Raw genomic sequence first — 9017 nt, forward strand, 5'->3', positions numbered from 1 at the left:
ATTACTTTCTTGGCCTGATAAGAAAGCATCCGAGAAAGGCACATCGGGTTGCAATGATTGATCAATTGGTTCAACTGTTACTCAACAGATGATGAATTAGGAGCACTACAGATTCTAGGGCAAAAGCGGATTTTCAGTCTTGAATAATAGGGACAATCCAAAGACATACAGTGCTAAGGCAATCTCTTTGTGGAGCAACCCCTTAAATGAATGCTTAAAACTATAAATATATTTTTTAGTAGAGCTCTTTTAAAAAGGATTTTGCATGGTGACTCTTACATGTTTAGTCCACCAATTCCACTAAAGAACATCAAGATGGACTAATTTAATAAATGATGAATGGATTGAGCATACTAAATGAGATGAGTTGGGATGATGAAAAGTGAACCCTATCCTATACACAGTCCCCTACTCATACACTTGTGAGATGAGTGTAGGAAGATTCATATCCATAAAGGGAAAAGTTCTCTCGTAAAAGGTACGACAACCGAAATGATGAGTGGCAGTTTATTTCTCTACCCCAAACACTACACCTGATCCGTTGCTTAACCCCTTTGAGCCTTATACACTTATGGAGATTCTTTTCAAATTACCCCTGTCAAGAACCACCCCACATTGGGGCAACTAGGAGGTAAGATGGCATCATGAGATGAGGAAAATGGAAATAAATTTTCTTGCTCTCACTTGCATCGATTTTCAAGTCGTGCTACTACATTGAATTCATGTGGTGATTTAAGTGCCTTAGGATGACAAAGAGCATTTGTTTCTCTATCCTACATACTTATATCATTTGCATAGCTCACTTGAGCCTGCAATTTTATTTCTTCAAACCCAGTTGATGATCATCCCCCACATTAGGACAAGGCAAAAGGTAGATGAAGACCCTTGAAAGTTCAAGTGTCATTCAAAGTGTAATTGCTTGACATATGCATTGTGCGTAAAAATTGAAATCAAAATAGAGCTAAGGGGCATGAAAAAGCAATGCGCCCGGTAAAAGTAAGGCCAATGCCCATAAAAAAGAGTGAAGAAAAAAATGCATGAAAACTAGAGGCATGAAAAACTGATGTGCCGGTAGAAGTAAGGCCAATGCTCATAGATGGAAAAAAAAAACGAGTCAAGATAGGTGACTATCAATTGCAAAAGGTTGTATCCCTTATGGAGCAGCATTCAAAGAACACAAATGTTGAGTTTTTACAATCAATGGGGCATTATAAAGACAATCCCTGGTGAAGAAGGAGACCGGCGACAATACCAAGATGATCATCAACTTTCACCCTTTACATATATTTTGAGCCTAATGATCCTTTCATTTCTCAACCCATGAACCCAGCCTACGTTACATCCCTTGCAAAGTCTCTTTTGATTAGGGCACTTGAATTAGCATGGGAGTTCATAAGCATTGCTCAAAGAAGTGTGGGCATGATTATTTCTTTTTCATTTTGCAGAGTTCTTGACTTGTAAACCCGGAGATGATTATGAAGTTATTCTTTCAATAGCCTTGACTTAAAGAGTCAATTTGTTAAGCCATTGACCAAGCCCACATTACGGTCCCTATTAAAGACCTCTTAGATTGGTAAGGTCGTATTGCTTGCGAGAATATTCGAACCCTTGTCAATATGGTGAGATAGAGTGATTCTCATAAAATAGCCATTCTAAATGAGAATGAGTGAAAGTCCTTTCTAACTAAAAGTCTCATTTAGTATTCATAGGAAATCCATGTCATGAGTGAAAATTGTCTTGAATGATAATTCTCTCTAGTGGAAATTTGGGTGATGTAAAGGTCATTATGCATAAACCTTGGTTGAATTGATGAAAACCTCACTGAACTTGAACTTTGAAATGTGCATTTTAAAGTGGCTCAAATTGTCTGCCTCTTTGATGAATGCATATAAGTTTTTGCTCTAATCGTGTCTAATAGATAATATTTTCTTGAAGATCAAGTAATACTTGACGTTCAAGTTGCTCCTTGAATTCTCGAGATTCGGCGTGCTCTCGTAGCCCGAAACCCTTTTCACTGGCCCGACGTGCTTTTGTAGCCCGGTGTCCTTTATATTGACCTGGCGTGCTTTCGTAGCCCAAAGTCCCTTTCATCGACCCAACGTGCTTTCGTAGCCCGGTGTCTTTTATATTGACCCGACGTGCTTTCGTAGCCCATAGTCCCTTTCATCGACTCAGCATGCTTCCATAGCTCGGTGTCCCTTGATATGACCTGGCGTGCTTCTATAGCTCAGAGTCCCCCTATCAAATCGGTGTGCTTCCGTAGCCTGAAGTTCCTCTTAACTAACACGAATGCCTCATGATATTAGGAGGTGAGAGACCTTCATAGGATATCTAAGTTCCAGGAGACATCTTCCCATGAATCAGAGATATCACTAGGTAAGTATATCTCTACTCAATCTCTAAATACTTGTCATTATGCAGGTATGTTCTCTCAAGTGCATCGACACTTGACTCGGTTGAGCTGTCTCTCAAAGATTTTTCTCCAAATTCAATCTAATTAAGGCGACCGAAGAGAGGTTCGGGCCCTGGTCAGATGATCTATGCCGCAATGCTAGGTGACCGTAGAATGGTACGGGTCCTAGACAATATTTATTGCTTTAACAGGTGACCGTAGAAATGTATGGGTCTTAGAAAAGCAATTTCTCATTCATGCGACTGTAGAAAGGTATGGGTCTTGGAAAGTTTTTCCCATTTAGGCGACCGTAGAAATGTATGGGTCTTAGAAAAGCAATTTCTCATTCATGCGACTGTAGAAAGGTATGGGTCTTGGAAAGTTTTTCCCATTTAGGCGACCGTAGAAATGTATGGGTCCTAGACAATATTTATGGCTCTAATAGGCGACTATAGAAAGGTACTGGTCATGGAAAAGCCATTTCCTATTCAAGCGACCATAGAAAGGTACGAGTCATAGAAAAAGAATCCCCATTTAGGCAACTGTAGAATGGAATGAGTCTTAGACAACATTTGTTTCCTATCCAGGCGATTATAGAAATGTACGGGTCCTGGAAAAGCAAATTTTTTTTTTCATTAAGGCAACCGAAGAAAGGTTCGGTCTTAGACAACTAATATTGTCATATTGGGCGACTGTAAAAAGGTACGGGTCCTAGAAAAGCAGTCTCCTAACAAAGCCTTATTAATATTCCGGGCGACCGTAGAAAGGTACGGGTCTTGCACATGTAACACCCACTATCTTGAATTACTCTACCCTCCTTGATGGTAAGTTATTCCATGTAGGTTCCTTTTACCATTTGCATTAACATTTCCATGCATCACATAAATAGTCTTAAAAAAAAAATGGAATTCATTTTCCAACAAAAATCATTCAATGTATGTGCATGACCAAAATTTAGGTCTCGATTTTTCTTTGAAGGCAATCTCTATGAGCTCACCTTCAAAGAGAGGCAGCTGTTGACACCTAAATTTTGGCAACCCGGTCATTGATTTTTTGCATAAAAATTAGGGATTAATTTTAACCCCTAAAAAAAATTTGCATAGCATATAATTTTAGGTGCATTTTCTTCTGATAAGGAATAATGATTTGATATATTCAATAAATATTTTATATATTCAAATGATATATACCGAGAGGTATATTTCACTGAAAATTGGAAGGTTTCGATGGAATATTTCAAATGGGATATATATTTGCTGTTAATCTTCGGGTAATATGCATTTTTGACATAATAAAAGAAACATAAGATCTTTCAATTGTCGATGGGCGTGAATAAAGGAAAGAAAATGAAATAAAATTGTGAAGATTACAGCTTGGCCGCACGAGATGCAATCAAAAAGAAAAAGGAAATTATGCTTCTTCCATATAGGGGCTCAATTTCGTTGCATATAAAAGGGGGTTAGCCCGCATGAATGAAAAGAGGGAGGGGACCAAAAAATTCATGAAAAGAATTCATGCAAGAAAAAGTACTGAGAAGAAGCGGGAGGGAGAGAATTCGTGAAACAAGGCGTGAGAGAGATAAAAAAGGGGAAAAAAGGAGAAGCAAGAACCCCTCTTTCGTTGACTAGGGAAGCCACAATTTTCTTTCTTTTCTTCTTTTGTCAGAGGAAAAGAAAGAAGAGTGCAGCAATGAGAAAGCCTGTTGAAAAGACAAGAGAGGGAAAAGACAAAAAATAAAAATAAAAAAAGAGTTGTCTTCTTACTTGGCTTATGCCCAACGCGCAACACCGCCGACCTCCACCACCCTGCCGGCACCGTGCCCCCCGCCGCCGTCGCTCGCTAGTGTCTCCCTCCTCCGTCGTTGAGCACCAACCACCCTCCGCGTGCCTTTGCAAATCGCCGTCATTGTGCTCACCGCCACTGTGTCGCTTGCTTCGCCTCCCTCTGCTCGCACCAATAGCATCAAACACCAAACGCCTCAACAACTGTGCCTCTGCAATCGACGTTGCCGTGTCGCCACCGCTGCATCGCTCGCTCCGCCTCTCTCTACCAACACCAGCAGCACCGAACGCCAGACGCCCCAACGACCACGCCTCTGTCTCTGTTCAACCTCGCACCACCTTCGCTGCAACCCCGAGCTCCAACGACCGAGCCTCTACCTCCGTCCGACGCCAAACCATCGTCCCTACTCTGCCGACGCCGTCGCCGTGCCCACACCTCCGCTTGTCCGATACATGCGCCCGACGCCAACAACCCACATCACCAACACCTCGACACCACCATCTCTTCTCGGCTGTCTGTCGATGCCCTTCGTCGCCTCGCTACAGCCACCAGTAGCACCTTTGCCGCCTCGCTGCAGCCACCACCAGCACTGTTGCCGCCAGCCAACTTTCGCTGGAGCTCCAAGCATCGCTGCCATCACTGCTCCTGCTGCCCAACGCCCACGCCACCATCCCCGACCCCAGCACAAATCTTCGGTCGCAAATTCCGCGCGCCGGTTTCCCTTTTGTTTAAAAAAAAAAAGAAAGAGTCAATGTAGTTTTTTATTTTTTAATTAAGCTTCATTATTATTTAAATTAGAACATTGGATGTCGATGTCCATTTCATGAATATTATAGGCATTATCCGTAGGGTTTTGCCCATAATTACTGTAATTATTAATTTGATCCGTAAGACGTCGATCATTTTTAATTATATTGGTTTTGGGGCATTTTGATAGTGTTTTGATTATTAAATCAATATAATTATTAAGTTGGTCCGTAAGATTTCGGATCAAATTTTTAATTATTTTGAACTTTCTTATATGTTGTGATGTTTAGGATTAAAATAATCGTTAATTTAATTCATGAGACGACGGATTATTTTTTCAATTATTTTAATCATTCGTTTGATGAATATCTTGGTTAGTTTAGATATAATGTTTATCTTATAACTGCTTGTCATGAAAAACATTAAAAAAATATAAATCAAATCAAAAAATCAAATCTTGCGTCAGAACATGTTGGTTTCGTAAATTAGGATTGCATTTTTAGATTGCATGTTTAGATAATTTTTGGAATAGATTAGGTTTGGATTTAAATAACATTTTAAAGATAGGGTCTTTAGTAATGTTTGCACATTTTAATAATCGCTTTTCTAATAAAAAAATAGTTTTCTAAGATAGGATAAGGTTTAAATCAAATTAATCCCTAAACTAGGTTAGAAAATTATTCATTTTAGATAGTTTAATTAAGTTTTCCTTTTATTACAAATTTTAACAAAAAATACAAAAATATTAGGTGCATGTCAAATACTTTGCATGTTAGGATCATTTAATAAGAAATAGCTTGTTAGTAAAATTATGTTATGTAATTAAAGAGCATGTTTTATGGTAAAGTTATAATTTCAATGTCACGCCCCGATCCTCGGTCACGTGCCCATCCTTCACCCTTGGTCAATTGCTAGCAATATCCCAGGACATATCGCTGACCCATTCATTTTAATAAGCACAAGCGGAAGCAATGATAAATCCCTAGACAATAAAACAATGGGATAGAAACGTAGGACTCTAAATTTTCACTTTAAAAGCAACCACACTTATATATATTGCAAACCATAGTGCAAATATATACAAGATGAATGGTCAAGTCAGGTTTTAAACCACAAGGTCATAAAATTCAAATCTGCAACAAATACTTGACTCCCAACAAAAGAGATTTGCCCTATGACTATCTAGTCCGATAGGATCGTCAATTCTTCAGGTTTCCCCTCCTTCACTTCAGGCCTCTGTCCTTCACCAATGCCGTCTAAGGACCTGAAAATGGTTATTCAATAACCAGTAAGATAACGTCTCAGCGAGTTCTACTCCCTAAGACCAGATTAGGAAACCAATACGCTAAAAGGATTGCCTATGCACAACATGAGTCGGAGGACTTACCTTGGCCTCAGATTCCACCTGCAAATCAGTACAGTTCAATAGGTACTCAAACAATCATAACATATCGAAATGTCAATCAAATCGACCTAGTCGATTACATGACAATTAGACCATTTCTCGGTCATATCAATTCAATCAATCAATCAATTCACAACCTTAGATCAAGCAATAATCAATCGACCTAGTTGATTACATGTCAGCTCGGCCTTACCCGGTCACTTAATTGATACAATACATTTTTCCCTCGATGGAACATCTAGTCGCCGAGCCTACAAGCATTCTCTAAGACGACATGCTAATTCATTGAGCCCACATGCATTCTCCAAGGTGATGCATCAGGTCACCAAGCCCACGTGCATTCTCCAAGGCGATGCATCAAGTCACCGAGCCCACGTGTCTCTTCAAGATGCCAAATGTACCCTTTGAGACCACGTGCATTCTCCGAGGTAATGCATCAAATTACGTGTCCCTTTCAAGATGCCATACTTAATCACCGAACCCACGTGCCTTCTCTAAGGTGATCTATAACCTACCATTGATCCACTATACATATTCACTTTCAATTCCACAATTTCCACTACAATCGGAAGTCCACCACAACACTTTGGCACTAACAAGCGATACCTGATTATTCGTTAATCAATTACTAAAATAAATACAACTTAGAAACAATTCTTAAAATTCCACAATTAATTCAATTCCACGCAACGTAGAGCTCAAATAAATAAATGGACTACACCACGACAATCATCACGAAATTTCAGTCGTCGGCTATCCCAGCCTTATTTTCGAAAAATAATTAATTAAATAATTAATTATAAAAATTAATTAATAAATACTAATAAATCAAACTTAGGCCCGTATCACCTATTTGGAACCCAAAACGGTCTGGGAAAAATACCGAGATGCATTAAATAAATAATAGGACAAGTCTACTTGCTAAATGCACAATCAATTTGTCTAATATGCATCACAATTAATTAATAATCACTAATCTACTCTAATCTAACCACATAATCCTACTTAATTAACACTAATGAACTCTTAAGCATAATTAGTCTACTAATCAATGATTAGTGAGCTAAACTCACCTGATTAAAGATATGCTCGGATCAGATTGACGAGCACGCGGCGAGGACCAATAAACCTCAAAGCGGGACTGCCAACGGGAGCACGGATGGGGCCGAAAAACGAATCACAAAACCTGCAAACGCTTGCTGCAATCTGAAGAAATAGGCTGCTGTCCACGGCTGGCAGAGGGCTGATTTCGCGGCTTCTCGCTTTGGCGCCGAACTAGACCGAATTGCTGGAGCGGATGGGTCTTCGAAGCGGCTGTGGTTGACTTTGGTGACGCCGCAGAGAGCAGAGAAGATGGAGATCGATGGAGGCGTGCGGCTGTGCGATCCAAATGGAGGGGCTGCTTCCGTGAAGTCAGAATAAAAAAAGAAGTAGAAGACAGCTGCATCCAGTCCAACGAAACGGAAGACCAACGCACTAAGGAGGAGGGAGTGTCGGCTGTGGTGGGGTCTTCCTTCGTGGGTCTTCTAGAGAGATGAGAGACAAATGAGAGAGAGAAAGTGAGCTGTGAGGGACGAAAGAAAGTGTGAGAGATAAGGATAGGTTTAAAAAACGTCAAAAGAACAAGGGCAAAAGAAGACCAAACTGAAGGGGGTTTGTCGGCTGGGGAGGGGTGTTCGAAAATGGGAAAAGAAAACGTGGAGAGAGAAGTCAAAGGAGGGAACGTGCGCAGCAAGGGGGAAAAGAAATAAGGAAGGAAATTAAAGAAAACTAAAAGGATTTCCTATAATCCAAAAATCATTGTCCAACTTGCTTTTGTTTAGTCCAAATTGGTCCCCAAAAATCCCTATGCTAAAGTACTTGACCCTCACTTGCTTTCTTGTACAAAATTTCCTTCAAGCAACAAGTTTTGGGCAACAACAACGGCCGTTTCCTTCAATTCCGAATTTTAATTCATTTTCTTTTCGAATCTGATTTTCTGAACAAACAAATCCGGTTGAGATCCAATTTGCATTCAGAAAAAGCCCAAACAACTTTCATTCATCGATTCACTTACACCAAATGTCAAAAGTCTCTTCAAAATGGTCAATTCGAATTTCCGTTCTTTTTCCGAATCGTCCGCAACGATTTTCCGTAAAAATCCCAAACCTGCCGGAATTTCCTCAAAATGTGAGTCAACGTTCCTAGGATGACTCATGACACGATAGGACTTCCAATTTCTAAAATCGAATTCAAATTCGCGGTTATTTTCAATCAAATGCGCTTTTAGTGTGACCTTACCTACTGGGTAACTTTTAGGAATTTTTGGTGCAATTGACCCGTGGTTGATTTTCTTCGAACCACAATGAACCCATTCGACACATTGGCGACTCTCGATGGTCGTGAAATTCTCGAGATTTCAAATACGGACACGGGGTATCCAAAACGATAGAAAATTGGTTTAGTGTTGTTCGATGAGAATTTTGCAATTAGGTGGAATCACCCACACTTTGATCATCATCTCAGTCGAATCGACCTATCTTCGGTCTCCGATAGATTTTAATTGTGCCGCAATGACCCTTGCAGGCTAGCACGGTCGAGCAGTCGATTCCTGGTCGAATTCTCAAGTCTATTACATTTAAAATCCCTTAACGGCTTCACCAGATAGGTCAGTTATTTCACGAGTGACCGTCTTAGAGAAAAACACTATAG

This window comes from Eucalyptus grandis, chromosome 5 (assembly GCF_016545825.1).
Source record: "Eucalyptus grandis isolate ANBG69807.140 chromosome 5, ASM1654582v1, whole genome shotgun sequence".
NCBI classification, from domain to species: Eukaryota; Viridiplantae; Streptophyta; class Magnoliopsida; order Myrtales; family Myrtaceae; genus Eucalyptus; species Eucalyptus grandis.